Source organism: Struthio camelus, chromosome 3 (assembly GCF_040807025.1).
Source record: "Struthio camelus isolate bStrCam1 chromosome 3, bStrCam1.hap1, whole genome shotgun sequence".
NCBI lineage: Eukaryota > Metazoa > Chordata > Aves > Struthioniformes > Struthionidae > Struthio > Struthio camelus.
This window is the reverse complement of record NC_090944.1, coordinates 21,974,756-21,989,075: the sequence shown is the minus strand read 5'-3', so window position 1 is coordinate 21,989,075 and position 14,320 is coordinate 21,974,756.

Genomic DNA, 14,320 nt, shown 5'->3' with positions numbered 1-14,320 from the left:
GTGAGTTGGATAGTTCTGAAACAATGGATAAAAGTGGGAATTGCAAAGGCAAGCTCAGAAAAATGAAACATTTCTTCCCTCCATGATTGCCTGGCCCACAATTTTTCCTATGAATTCCTATGGTTTGATAATAGAATAGTATGGCCAGCTACTAAGGTTCTCCAACCTGAAAGCAAGGAAAAAGAAATGGGTGCTGTTGTTTCGCTAGTCAGAATTACTCTTCAGAAAAAAACAGACTTTTCTGGAACAAAGGTGCAAGGATGAACAAGGCTGATCCTAACTGTGGAAGGAAATTAGATGAAATGATGAAGAAATTAGTTCAAATAATGGAGATACTGTCTGAAATTGACAGAAGAGAATGAAGCACAGCTTGAAGGACGATGGCAGAAAGCTCATTAAGGAAGGAGAATAATTGCATGCTGAGGTGGAGGATACTGAACAGAAGAGAGTGATGACCACCATATCTTTTAATAAGAACACAGGGGGCTCAAACAGAGTGTGAAAATAACTCTCGCCTGTGCTCACGTTTTTAAAACTGGTTAACTTTGGAGGATACAGAAATCATATTCTTAAACTGTCAACTAATCAATATCCTCCCTGGGGGCGCTGATATGAAAAAATGGTAGTTCAGCTAGAGGACCTTGTGGTATGAAAGCAGGCCAAATGGAAAGCTCTGATAACCCATGGATAAGACAACCGTACGCATAGAAGATTTAGCCTTCCAGTTAAAGAACTCAAGTGGTAACAAGCATCTGGAGATGTATTTTTCTTATGCAAGGCATAGTCTTAAGGAGTGATCAGTTATTTCCCAAGGCTAATAAACAGAAGGAAGATAGAGAGAGACCACAGATGGAAGAGCAGATTGTTTGAGGTTGATAAAAGACATCATACTTTTGCAGCATACAGAGAATCTGCCTGCAGATGGGCAAGGCCCTGGAGAGAATAGGCACTGAACTACCCTTTTGATGGAGTTCGAGGTTCATTAATCTGTGACTTAGTTGCATCTTAGTTGGGGTCACGGGAGGAAAATACGAGCAGAAGCCAGGACTACCCAGGAACACAAAGACAGACAGTTCTCAGCTCTGAGAAGCAGGACCGTGGTAATTGTAGACTACCGTAATTTTCAGTAAAAAGACACTCCACAGCTAGCAAAAGACTTGAGGAAAATTTTAGGGGAAACAGATGGTAAAAAGGAAAGCCTCTATAGGGATAGAAGTAATAATCTTGAACACAGGTAGAGTGGCAGCTAAGAAGGCTTAGTGTTGAGTGTTTCAAAAGATGGATGAGTTCCTGGAAGAAAAATTACTGAGAAAACTTAAAAATGTAACTATGTAACTAGTCCAGAGGATCTGAAAGCAGCTCCGTACAGACTAGTATACTAATAGCATTCCTTATTGGTATCACTAAGATGAGATATTTTTACCTTACCTTAAATTTCATGCATTAGTTTTAACTTGCACTAAAATAAAATGTAATATCTGAAATTTTATTGAGATCAGATTTCTTTAGGTTTTGGGATTGACATATTTTGACATGATGTGCTAAAGAAGTTTCTAACACTCATCCAAAACGCACATTTAAGATTTGCGAGAGACTAGTAAGAAAAAGCTTTACACTGGATAGGTCTAAGGTTTGCTTTGATCGTACTGAAAACTACATTCTTTTGACATTTTCCATGTCAAAAGATTATATGACAGGTCCTTTGAAATCATTAGAGAACCCCAAATAGTTCTGCATTAGTCAGCAGAGAAAGGAACTCCTGATTCATAAAAAGTCAGCAAAGCTAGTTCAGATGTTGTTCACAGCCTGCTAAGAGGGGGCATATTTAAAACTCGTTAGGTTTCTTTGGACATATATGTATTTTTTTCAAATAATTTAACTTCACAGCAAATGAAGCTTAGGTCATTGGGTTATCTCCCTGCCCTCTTTGAATGTTAATAGTCTTCTGACTTTTGGGAATTTTTCCAGTGTTGCAAGGTTGAATAAAAATAAACAGTAGTTGGCCTGAAATATTCTCATTTAGTAATGACGTTTGCAAGTTAGTCAAACCTAATGATTTAAAAAATGTTTATTTCTAGTAGATGTTGTTTAACATCCTCCACTGTTACTAATGGGCTGGAAAGTGCTTCATCATACTGGTGTGATGTAATCAATCATCCTTTTACTTCTAAATACAGAAAAAAAAACTGCTTATAGAATACTTCTGGCTTTTCTCCTTTATTATTAGTAAATTAGCTCTGTCTATTAATGCACTCACACTGTTCTTTACTTTTTAAAAAATTAATAAAAAATAACAACGATCCTTCTTACTGTCATTAGCTCTATTAGTCGTGGATTTCTTTCTTTGTTTACTTATCTTCCCTTATCAACTCTACATGTACAGAAATCGTTTAATATGTCTCCTTTTCCATTCATAAAATATTATGGATTCTTATTGCTGCTTTTACTTAATCTCTAGCCTGAAATGAAATCTTCTCTAATAGTATCCTTTCTCTTGATTATGGAATTGTAACTATTAGGACATTCAATAAACTCCGCTTAAAGTATTGCAATTTTTAATTCACATTTTTTCTATCTATATGTATTCCTTGTTGAATTATCTCAAGCTTTAGGAAACTTTCCATACACAATGAGTGGGTACATACTTCCTGTGGATTAGGATGTTTCTTTTCTTGCTCATTTTGCAAATAACTAGGTCAGGATCACTGGTTCCTAGGCAACATTGAACTGACGCGTCAAGCCATGAATTTACCTTGACCTCTCATAATGAGATCCTAAGGAGTTACCTGTCACAGACACAGCTAGTTTTGGTATATATTAGTTCCCACTGAATATGGAAAATTGCATAGTGTTAAATCAAACCTGGAGCTAAATTCCCTTTGTCTGCATACATATACACTTCCTGGACAGGAAAAAGCAATGAGCTGACACAGAAAAGAAGTCAATTATTACTTGTATTTTTCTCAGTTCTTTCCAACAAGTGAACCACATTCTATATATCATGGTTTGGGCTTTTTTTTTTTCTTTTTAGTTATGCATATAATGCTGTAAAAGTGACTGTAAAAACAGGTGTCCTATCACAGTGTCAAAGATTCCAGCTTTCATGTTGGAAAATAATGACACGCCATAAGGTCACAATAACAATGATTTATAATCTATAGTCTTGAGGTAACTCCATGATCAATTGCTGGTAACTCAATGTTTCCTCCCGGTACAGCATTAACTTTATTAAGATGTATTGAGATTATGTATTAAGAATGTATTAAGGATTGTGTCATGCTACATCAAATGAGTATATTTTATAATATACATATAAATGGTATAGGTAGATGTGATGCGTAACACCTCCAAAATCTTCCTAGATAGCCATTAGCAAATAATTTAATCTCTCTGTGCTTCAGTTCCTCAGCTGCAATGATTTCATTTGCCAAACACTGACTTGTCTGTTTAGACAGAAGTCTCTTCAGGGCAGAGTCTGTCTCTTGTGTTTATGTAGTCCCAAGCATAATGGACCCTGATTTCATGTGCCTCAAGGCTCTGTGGTAATACTAATAATTAATTGATTCACTTGATGTTTACAATAGAGATGGTTTTGAGCTGCATAATGTGGAGTCTGTTTTAATTAGTTTCTTGTATTGCAGTCATCACCAGGGCAGCTGACTTCTTTCCAGCTCACTCCCACGATCCAAAGTTTAAGACTGTTAGATGCAGAGTTTTCAGGGAAACTAAGGTCTGATTGTTCTAATAGACCAACTGCAGGGATACAATATATTAGAAGTGTTAAAAAGCCAAGTCTTATTTATTTTACAAAAAAGCTCACAACATTTGTTAAGGCTTTTTAAGGGGAGCTATTATGCTTTCCTTATAATGAGTAAGCCATTGCCAAGTATTTGTGCACTCATGCTGCTTTTTAAATTCGACTTAATAACTAGGATTCTTTTTAAGCGTAAAGTGTAATCTAGAAGTCTAAAGGATTATTATATTTTCCAATTTATTAGTCACTTATTTGTTATCTGTATTATTATTTGTTATTAGTCATTTCCCGTTTATTAGTCATTGTTCTCCTTTAGTCTAAAACATGCAAATTAATGTCTTTCAGAAAAAAATCTGGACACTTGATTTATGACTTATGAATGATATTTGCAAGTCCTAGAATGGTTCTCAGATAAACTGCTGTGAAAAACACTGTTAGTAGATATCCTGTATTAACTACCTTTTAGTGGTGTAATGATGTATTTATTTCCTTGATCTGCCAGACGTATCTTGTCTTTTGGGGTTTAAAGCGTAACAGAGTCCTATTTTGTTAGTCTGTTAGGCATATTTTCCTCTAGGCATTATGAGGAATTTAAACTGTGAATAAAGCTCCAAATATGAAAAACTTGCTCTTACTGATAGTTACTTATGCGTATGAATATACGCGTCAACAGCAACAGAACTGTTTGCCAGAGTCAGTACTGATCAGCATACATAATGATTCCATTCTTGGCTCAAAAAATTGCGCTGCGGGTTGGTCATACAGAGATTTTCTAGCTGTTCAACTCTCTACTGGCTAAAACTATATTTTGTTCAGAATGTCTCAGCCTATCACTTTGTTCTACTGTAAAGTTTCAGAAAAGTTTCCAGTCAGATTGTGCAATTAGTAGCTGTAAATCCTGACAGTCTTTACTGCAAAGTGCAGTCAAAGGTAATGCAGAACTGTGAGTAACAACATTTCCAAACACCTGATTGACAGAGCCCTTTGTAGTGCTATCGATTGGCAGATGAGAAACCAGGCAAGACCGGCTGTCTCTGCTTCTACCTTCTGAATATTATTTAAACAAACATCTTTTTTTTTTTTTAATATTACTTTCCCAGCAAAATAATTCTTCTAATTTCCTTTGGGCAATGATAAGAACAAGACAGAGTAGACAGATTCAGGGAACAATCTTGCTGTTAAAATATGACCCTCACCACTGATAATCTGCCTTTCCAGTACAGATGGAGAAATACCCAGTTATTAAGTCTGAATCAGTTTAACAGTCCTACAAGAGGCTGACAATCCAAGTGGCTTATACAATCTCAAATGCATTATTATAATTAGTCTCCTTATTGCAAGCTTCATCACTGTTCTTTTGAAAACTGCAAATTATTTCTATTTTGTCCTTTTGAAGAGGTATACTGCTCTTGGAGCACCTGCACACATGGTAATGTATTTGGGAAATGGTCATGAATTTTGAGCAAAACTTGATTAAAACTGCAGCAATGTTAGATACATCTCTCTCTCTCTCTCTCTCTCTCTCTCTCTCTAAATATACATACATACATACATATATATAATTTAAATCCTATTCTTATAAAGTCCCGCTGTGGTGAAGTAATAACTGCCAATACAGTTGGAGGTGAATCAGTTGCTACCCACGGCAGGCCTTCCAGTCCCTCAAAGAGACAAGACAAAACAACCCATAACAGTAAAAAGAACAGAATGATCTAAGGAAATGTAATGCAACAGTCATATCTTACAAATTAGGTCTTACCTAAGGGTCCAGAGGAATGATATCTACCATCCTGATAGAAATCCTCCAGGTGGCGTGCTCCTTGCACAAGAGTGGGGACAGAGGTGCTTTAATAGAACTCCCCAGAATGAAAACATTAGTTTAAGGATCCAGCTCTCTATAGGCAAAAGTTTGGAACAACAAACCTGGAAGGGGTGGAACTGCAGCAGCATGAACTGTTTTACTTCTCAGCAGATGACAAAGACTTTCTGAGATGTGGCATAAACGTGTCACTTCCAGTTAATCCATCAAGCCTCACAGCAGAGTATATCCAACTAGTATCAGAACATATGTTTCTTGATACTGTTTGGCTCAAATTCATTCAAGAAAAGAGCAATGCCATAGAGCAGGATCAGTGAACAAACTACCCTGTGCTCTCCTGCCCTCCTCCTCTCTCTTCTGGTGCCTCTGACTACTCCAAGCATTAGCTGCCAACAACCTGTGGATCCAGTTCAAAGCCAGATTAGGTCAACAAAAGCTTTAACATTGACTTCAGTCATCTTTTGGTGCAGCGTGTAAACGCAGGTGGAAACTGGCCTATTTTTTTTAATAAATTTGACACGTTTGTCTTGTTATCAGGAACACCTTGGACTGCTAGACAAGACACGCTCTCTCCCTCTTTCTGACTGTATTTGCAGAATTCCTTTCCTGTATGTACTGCATAGTTTAATTTTGCCCAATTATCAAGTTTCTAATTAACATCTAAGTCTCCACTGAACCAACTGATCTATTTTATTAGCTATGTTTAATCATAATTGCCTAATATGAGAATAATTAAGTAAGAGTTAAGTGCTGATGTGAACTTTCAATAGCCAAAAGCAGTTGCAGCCTTCTGAAGCCAATTTTGTCTTCTATTTTTCCCCCGTGTTTTGAGCCTTACCCCTTCACACTCTCACTGACCGAATGATCCTATTCCAGACTACTGCTAACTGTGGGGATTTCAATAAGCAATTTTCTCTAAGTGCTTTTTCCCGTGGCTCCTGCACCTTTCCTATACAGCTTGCAATCTTTCTTATTGAAACAGAAGGTTTACGTTCTTTTTGGCTAACAAAAGCACAAATGACAAATCAAATCTCATTTTGACAGTGTACTTGGTGGCTTAGTGTGGGAGATTCATATATTCTGAGAGCTCTGCACAAGTTCATGCTTCATCCTTATTTTGAAATCCCTCCATGTATAAATTCACAACCAAACCAGGGCATACGTGTGTTCAAAATAATGCTCTGCAGAGGAGGACTATACAAGGATAGTGTTTCCGTTCAGTGTAAATCAGCTCCACTGATTACAATATCTATACAAATTAGAGCAGCAGAGAATTGCACTGATGGGACAGGTTTCCACTCTGGGATCTGGAGAGCTTGTGACTTCAGTATGGTTGCTTTGACCAGTTAGATTGCTGGTCAAACATACTACTATGTACGAAGACTAACACTCAAAGAAACGAGAAACTATGGTTTTTTTGCAATAGTCTCAGAACACTATTTCTAGAAAAAAGTTAAAGCATGCTTTCAAAATATGTAGACATTGTTACTGCCAACAACCAAATTTCGGATTTAGGAATTTGTGTGCTTGCTGTAATTTAATTTGCATAATTTCATTACCATCTAGCAATGCCAGCAATTGACCAAGTGTTAGTAAGAAAGTTAAATCAAAGCATATTGTTTTCCATTGCAGCAGGTGTTTGCAGTTTTAGCTTATTCATGCCTTCAAATACAAGTTTTATTTTATGTGGAATTTTAATGCTTACGCTCATCAATGTTGGGAAATGGTGTATATTTGGAACTTCAGTTCAGAAGAAAGTGGAGCCTGTGTCTTTTTCCTCATTAGATTTATTCTACTGAATTTCCTCTGTCTGTACTGCCCTTTCCATTACCGTCTGCACTATTAAAAACAGAGCTAAGACAATTCACGTGAATAAGGATATTTTCTGTTAGATTCTTACATGCCATTTTACCTCTTCAAACACTGTCCACATAATAAACAGACTAACATAAATGATTACCTTATAGTACTAGGATTATTTTTCAGACCTGCTATATTATTTTATATTATTTTGTGTAGAATTTTAAGGTTGCAGCATTGATGAAAAACAAAAGAGTAAAACCAAAATTAACTTTCCCATTTTGTTGGTACTACTTTAATGTTCTGATTCTCCCCAAAAACATTGCTCATCTGAAACAGAGCCAAGTTATAACATTAGGTGACTTATAGTTTCTGAATTGCTTTGAAAATGAGTTTTTTTTGAGCTATATGAACCTAAAAATATTCAAGCACATACTTCTGCAGGTGTAGATTTACTGGAAGCAGGTGAGAGAGAGATGCATAACACAGAGGTATTGCAGCTCACCTACTAGGACCTGCTGGTCCACGGTATATTGCCATGTTGTCATGTGTTGCATTTGTATTCACACCATTGCACAGTCAGTTATTAGTAGGTCTCCTTACAGATAAACAAACCAAAATAGTTTATGCCATTATACGCTCACATGATTTGTTGAATCAGGATCTTCAACATCAAACCAAGTAAAACATGTCTGAGGAAACGTGGGAAGTCAGAGATCAACGAACCTTGTGTTTGGGGCATAAATGTTTACACAGTTAGGGTAATAGTACCTTGCAATGAAGCGCTAGACTTGTATTTTGATTCCACCGTCATGTGCTGCCACCTGCCAGAAGTTGCCACATTTATACTAACCAGTTGGATAACGCTGAAGGTGGTGGATTGCAGACCTACTTTCTAAGTCAAGGGCTGCTTCTTTTGCAGCTGCACTGACAAGACTGAGAAATCTCAGAGGATGCAAAAGAAGCGTTTTTCTGCAGGTTACTGCTCTTTGAAATGGCACAACACAGACTGTTTCCTCAAGTGTACTTAAAAGGCCAGTGTCAAGTCATAAACTGAGTCAGATTCTCTGCGCACAGTCGCACTATTTTTATATACTGATGCATTTTCAATCTTAATTTCATATACCATTTCTTTGAATCTAAGGAAATAGTCTTTAAGATGGAAATCTGTGGAGGGGGACACTTGTTCATTTTAACGTAATTTTCCTTTTCCTTCTCTCCATCAGTGCAAGGAAGAACAAGAAAACTAATTGACAACTAGCAGATGGAGCAGGGGATTATTACATTTCAAATATGTACAGCCTAATATTTGCAGCTGCTGATTTGCTTTCTGAAAAAGCCACACAACAGGTACAAAGCTGAATTCCTTCTGCTCACTTTTCATTTGTATGAAAAAGGAAGAGAAAAGGGAAGTGTTGTGCAAGTGTCTATTGTCTGCTGAATTCTGATGAGACGGTACTTTGGTTCCATATCAGTAACTTTTCTAAAATGTTTTCTTCAAGTGCTAAACCCTTTGACTATTCTTCTCATTTGCAAGCTGGATTACTGTCCCAGGGTTGCATTTTTTTTCCTATCTTAATTGTTGAGCTAGTCAAGGATATTCCCCCCACCACCACCTCACCAGGAGTTTTGAAATATCTAAAATGCTATTAAACTACACTCTAAAATAATGGTGAACTAAAAACAGTGTCCACAGGAATGTGTGCTTGAGTCACTTGTAATGTTTTAATTTATTTTTTTGATAAGACACATATATCCAATGTATAATATTTAAAGCACTGGTGATTTTGCCTTCTGTGGCTCAGGTTATGTAACCAAAATAAAACCCCTCAACTCTTATTTACACTAGGGGCAAGTTGAATGAACTGTTTAATGGTCATACTGTTTAGATCAAACAGTTTTTGCTAAGGCAGTGCCTTACTGAAGCTTTAGGTCGTGCTGGGCAGAAGTACGCTCAGCCTTACTGATTAAGCCAAGCCACTGTTATTCACTGGGTCAGAAAGAACAGGGTTTCATCTGACACTATTCCAACCTTTGGTGCCAGGATCAGTTTTCTATTTTATCAAATGATTAGTTAACAGGAAAGACGGAGAAAATGTGGGACACGGGGGCTGGAATGCAGGTAACTATATTCTAGATCCCCTTTCTGGGCCAGCATTGATACTTGTTTGTGTTTTGATACTTCCTGAATGTGTATTCATTTTTCTTTCACAAATTTCCCCTACAAGTTGAGGCATACCTTGGTTTTGTTCTGTAAAACATTAAGAATTTACTTCTCTTAAGGCATAGAAATAGACCTGAATATGTCAGCAAGACCACTCAGATATTGTGTATGTGCTTAAGCAACTCAGTGATTTGCAGAAAAAGTTCTCAGCCAAGAATGGTATGTTATGAAATATCACCATCTTGATTAACGGTTCAGCACAAAACATGACAGCGAGTCTGAGAAAAACAACAGTGTTTTTTCATGCTTTTGCATATTGTACAAAAAGATATCCCTGCTAAACTGAAATTTTAATCGTGTATGATGCTTGCTTTTAGCTTGTGTCGCACATGAGCTATGCTTCAAATTCATTCCAGTAGAATTTGCCACTAAAACTGCTCAATATTCTTCTACTTACCTCCAACTTAACTGACTACAGAAAACACTTGTTTCATTTTCTAGTATTATGCTTCAATATTTCTGATGGAGTCACCATAATCTCTGTCACTTGCTCCAGTCTGAAGACGGAAAATTAGGAGAGGGACAATTCAGATTAGCAGATCACGTCTCTGTTGTTTATCCCTGAAGCTACCAAGATTCAGGGAGAGTTTACTGACATCTGTGAGACCGGAGGGAGCCTCTTCCAACCTCAGCTGACCCAGGCCCTGCAGCACATAGTAGCCCTCCACAGCATCCCTACTGGAGTATGCCTTCTAGGGAGAAAATTACCATTGCAGAACAGCTGGCAATTGAGAGACCTTTAGGTGAAAGACCCACTTGCACAAGGCTGAATTTCAGTCTTTGTAGCATTGCTGTCTTCCAATATGCACAGAGCACTGCCAGACACTTTCCTTGGTGTTTTTTTTTTTTTTTTTTTTTTATCAGAACAGTGTCTCTTCCCTGGGGAAGCTCATTTATTACTTTGGCTGAAACTGCTTTATTGTTATAAAATTGTTTTTACTTAGTATGAGGCAGTGAAGAGGACCACAGCTTAAATTATATTAAATGGTATGAATAAGAGCCTAAAGAATTAATTCTAACAAAATTCTTCACTGAAAGGTAACATTTTCCTCCCAGAGACTGTACTTGAACTACTCATCTCAGAGACTGGATTGTGGAACAATATATGCTCCTCACTCTTGCAACAGAATAGCCAGGTTTTCCGAACTTCCTCTGAAAGTTTGGAAGAATTTTATGTACATTCAATAAATGGTGAAAATCAAAGTACTGTGAAAGAATTATTTCTTCAACCAGGACTAACTGGCTGGTTCCATTTGCTGTCAGCTTCATTAAAAGTCATAAGTCAGAAGCACCCGTCTGGTTTGCACTGTTTTTCTGAAATAAAACATCTGTAAACCTGACTTAACTGGTACCATTCCAAGCATTATTGTAGATTAATTCAGTCAATGGTACCAAAAGTTGCTTTAGGGAAAGATAGAACTTTTTTCCATCCCACTGACTATTAGAAGAAATATTTTAATTATTGAGTCCTTGGTAAATCAGTAGGATACTTCCTTGTGTTCTGTAACCCGAATTTACCTTAGTCCACAGGCACATATAACAAGACAATACACAGTGTAAATTTCTGATGAATTCCAATACTAAGCTGCATTCATGGTATCCTAATCAGCATTAAAATGCTACCATTATATTTGACTGTTAATTATTTTCTTCTCTTATATTTAAGACTATCCTCCTCTCTTCCTTTCATCTGATTAAAAGAGGAATATCTTTTATTACGTTACTTTCTCCCTTTAAATGCTTTCATGAGAAGTGTGACAATATTATCACAATTAAAATGAAATGTTCAACACAGAGCATGTCTCTGTACAGATCTTTGAGTGGAGCTACGTAGAGACAGTTGATTTAATTGAAATAATGAATTCAGTCTGCATTACCCCATGCAGATATTCTTTTTCTTTAGCAGCTATATTAAAGATTTTCTATTAAAAGTCACATTAAATTGAGGAATTTATTTGTCTGCATGTTCTAAAATGTGTATATTGATTTCTCCAATTATATGTCTGACTTTTTATTATACTTCGTAATATTGTCATGCATAAAGTTTAGAAAATCATAAAGATCATGCATAAAGTTTAGAAAATCATAAAGATTTCTACTCTTTGGTCATAATAAGCAATAGTCTTTCAGGTAAAAGAATGTATCTATCTTTTGCACTAAATTTGATTGCCTATTTTTTTCTTCTTTGTGTACTGCTTACCACTGTGTTGCACTAAACACCACTTAGCTGGTAAGATTCAGACAGTGGCCAAGGATTGAGGGCAGATTCAGCTCCTATTAAAGTTGACATGATTTGGACTGTGTCTGAGATGAACTATATCTTTTACAGCTTGATATAACTCATTTTTTAGTCAGCCTTTCCCTTAAGGTCTGATTCGGCTATCCACTGAAGTCCATCAAAAAGCAGTCATTGACTTCAGCCGAGTTGGATTGGGCCCTCAAGGACACAATAGCAATGTTTACACCATGGGCAGCTGCATTGTAATTTTTTTTTTATTTGAAGTAGAGCACTCCAACTTTCAGAAGTGTCAGCTAAGATGGATGTTGAATATTACCATATTCAATAAAAATATGCATTTTGTAGAAATTGTAGGGGATTAGATATTGATCCACATTTTTGTTGGAAAACTGCTCATTCTATGGATAAGATTGTTGTTTTCAATGACTCTTGTGGTGATGTAAAGTATTATTCCATATGAGCAATACTGAAATGTACCTATAAAGTTTTTTTTTTTTCTGAAATGCTTTTCATATACAAATCCATGTCATTTATATTTATAAGTGGAGCTTTTAAAAATATTTTCATTTCTTAAAGGAAAGAAAGAAGATAAATCTTGCAAGGCATTAAACATATAAGTTTATGAGTACCTTTTTTAACCACCAATACCTATTAATTCAGAGAAAGATGAACTCATTACAGTATAATGTATCTAGCTGACACAGTGCTACACAAAAGTTCATTTTTTGTTGTATTTTACTTTATTTGGTATTCTCTGCTGCCTAGAGGCTGTAGATAATGTTAAATCTCCATTTTTTCAGGCACCGCAGAAACAGACAAACATCCAAAACCACAAGGCTACAGACAATCTTAGAATCAAAGATCACTCAGTTTAAGTGAAGGGAAACTTTTTTTTTTTCCCTAATATTTGCAGAAGGGAAATTTCTGCTGTAACATATGGAAATTAGCTGCACCAAAATTACTGTAATTCCAATTCTAGCAAAAGCATTGTAGAAATCTCTTATTGATGCATTTCCTGGGCCTTATGTAGAAATATCTACTCCATCCACAGAGCTAGCTAGTTCTCTCCATGTATCGAAGCTTAGATGCATGGCTTACACATTCAGTTAGGTATCTGAAATAGGTATTCTAAACATGATTTTAACATCATATACACAGAAAATCTTTGTTTTTTTTATTTCATGCACTTCAAAATATGACTTCATTACTTTTTATAAAAACTTATTTATAAAGAAAATTGTAAAAGGGAAGAAAATCAGAACCATGTTAAAGTTAAAAGTCAAGCACTTACATTTTTAAAAGGAAAATTAAAAGTTAAATTCTTAATACAGTTTTGTGATAGTATTTATTACGTGTTCATGAACTATTTTTCCTCAATTTGCCTTAAAAGAGCAGATATTATATCTTCCTCTCATTTTTTTGATATGTAGACCTGTGCTTAACTGATCTTCGTAAGGCAATATTATTCATTTCCCCCTATTCTCCCTGTCATGGACGGAGACATAGTCCAGAGTCAAAGGTCGGTGCCTAAGGTTTGTGCCTAAGGTTCGTGTTCCCTAAGTTTTGTGCCTAAGAATTATGTTTAAAGATTATAAGCACAATCAACCAGAGAGACAACTCAATAAAATCACAAAGTTTTAGCATGCTATCAGTGTCACTTACTGGGGATCTGTCGCTGGTAAGGAATCTCTTGACCTTGACGAGTAGCCTTGAGAGGCGTCCCTGGTCAAGAGGAGGTTCTGCAGTTTAGTCTACCAACATGCAAGAGAACTCAATGGCCATTCTAAGTGTCCAATATAAGAAATGCAGGATCTGTTTTGCAGGGTGTTTATATTGCATTTTATACATTCAAAGCACAATATCTGTTGACTGTATTTGCACTTCTATAATTCAGACCCTACAGTCTCAAGTTAGATACCTAGAAAATGAAAAACATAGTTGGTAGTCATCTCTGAAAAACTGAGTGTAAGTGACTGACTGACTACAATCAGAGAATTGTTTTTCCAGGAAAGCACTCTGCTATCTAGGTCACCACGTAACTGCTTTAACTAGAAGATTCTTCTTTGTTTTTATGCAGTCTTTCAAAGGTGGAAAATTTAGATCTGCTTTGTGGATCACATGAAATAATGCAAAATAACTAGCGGCACCAGGGGGTTGTCATCCTTTGTGAAGCTCAATATGCAAGAGGGATGAGCTTACTTAATTTATTTCATAGGTTTTTGTTTATAGGGGAAGATAATCTCAGTGATAAAGACGGACAAAATCTCTTAGGATTAAGCAGAGAACTAAGGAGGATTCTATGTAAACTTCAATATTTTCAAATTTGAGAAGATTTTCATGGAGAATCAAGGAGATTTAAGCTGATTGCATCACTTCAATTTCTCAATCAAAACAAGTTTTATAAAAAAAAAAAGGGAATCAACAACCTTGCTTTATATGTTAGCAGAACTATTTATTTCATGGCCTTGTTCTCTGAAACAGCTG